We start from the raw sequence: 1,673 nt of genomic DNA on the forward strand, positions 1-1,673 counted from the left end.
ATTATTCCACCAAAATATCGAAACAAACTGCTTGACAATTTACACAGGGGGCATTTAGGAATTTTTAAGATTAAAGGGATTGCTCGGTCATTCATATACTGGCCGGGCATAGACAATGATATCGAGAATATTGCGAACCAATGCGATGCATGTGCAAGACAAGCAAACAAACCGGCAAAAAGTGAGGATCATCATTGGGAATACCCAAAGAGACCATGAGAACGTATTCATATCGACTATGCGGGACCTTTCGAGGGAGCGATGTTGCTGGTAATCTCGGACGCATACAGTAAGTGGTTAGAAGTGAGAGTTACTAAATCTATAACAGCAACGGCGACAATTGCGTTGTTGGACGAAGTGTTTGCGGCTTACGGCGTGCCGCTAACTGTCGTTTCTGATAATGGAACAAATTTCACTTCTGCAGAATTTAACAACTTTCTGACAGAAGTTGGTGTTAAATATCACAAATATTCAGCGCCGTATCACCCAGCACCTAACGTACAAGCAGAGCGTAGCGTACAAACAGTCAAGAAAGCATTGAAAGCGATGGGTACTACGAGTAGTTCATTAAAGACAAATTTGAATGAATTTTTGAGGCAATATAAAAACGCACCGCATGCAACCACAGGGTCATCACCGGCACTACTATTTATGGGGCGACAGTTGCGCACAAGGTTGAATCTGATTCGACCAGAGGAAATTTCAAAGAAGGTAGAAGAGAAGCAATACGTAAAGTCCAAGAAAACTATTAGAGAGTTTGAACCAAATTAAAATGTTTACTTTTTGTCTGGAAATCCACGAATTTGTAAGTGGCTCAGGGGAACCACAAACGCACGTCTAGGTGACCTGCACTATGAAATAATCTTCAATGGGAAATGTATAAAACGGCATGTGGACCAAATACGCAAAGCCCCGGTTGGACCTGATAAAACAGCTCGGGAATTGATTATTACAAGGCGAGGCTGTCAACCGAAGACAACACTAATGAAATCGAGGCATCAGCTGAAGTAGATAGCACTGAAGCAATAACGCAACCGGTGGTTACTGAAACGGCGCAAAACGAATCGTGGGGACCGGAAGATTTTGAAGTATTTCCGCTATGAAAAGATTCCAGTGAGCATGCGTAAAACATCTGGGACCCGTCCGCGAATTTGAAGGAAAAATTATAAAAGGAGCACAACGCAAATTGGAAAAGTAAATATAAATAAATGCAAGGCGCGATAACCTCCGAAAAGATTTTAGGCCGAGCTTCTCTACCAATTTCTGACGTACTCCTGCAAGGCAGATAAGAGTTCATGGCAGAAATACACTCGGAGTGTTTGCCAAATCACTACCGAGGGGCGACACCGCTTAGAAAACTTTTTTTCTAATTGAAAAAACCTGTTTCTAAGCTTTTTATGTTGCTTTGCCCGGAGATCGAACCCAGGATCTTCGGTGTGATAGACGGAGCACGCTATCACCACACCACAGCGGTCGCGATATTGTCCTGGTATATAAATCGAGTACCGAAAAAGATTTAACGATGAGCTGTACGAGCTCTATGCAGACATCAACATATTCCAGCGAATTAAAACGCAGCGGCTGCGCTGGTTAAGTCATGTTATGCGAATGAAAGATGGCGCTCCGGCCAAGATAGGGTTTCTATCGGAAGCAGAGGTAGAGGGCGGCCAAGC

This window comes from Eurosta solidaginis, chromosome 2 (genome assembly GCF_040869045.1).
Source record: "Eurosta solidaginis isolate ZX-2024a chromosome 2, ASM4086904v1, whole genome shotgun sequence".
Classification (NCBI taxonomy): domain Eukaryota; kingdom Metazoa; phylum Arthropoda; class Insecta; order Diptera; family Tephritidae; genus Eurosta; species Eurosta solidaginis.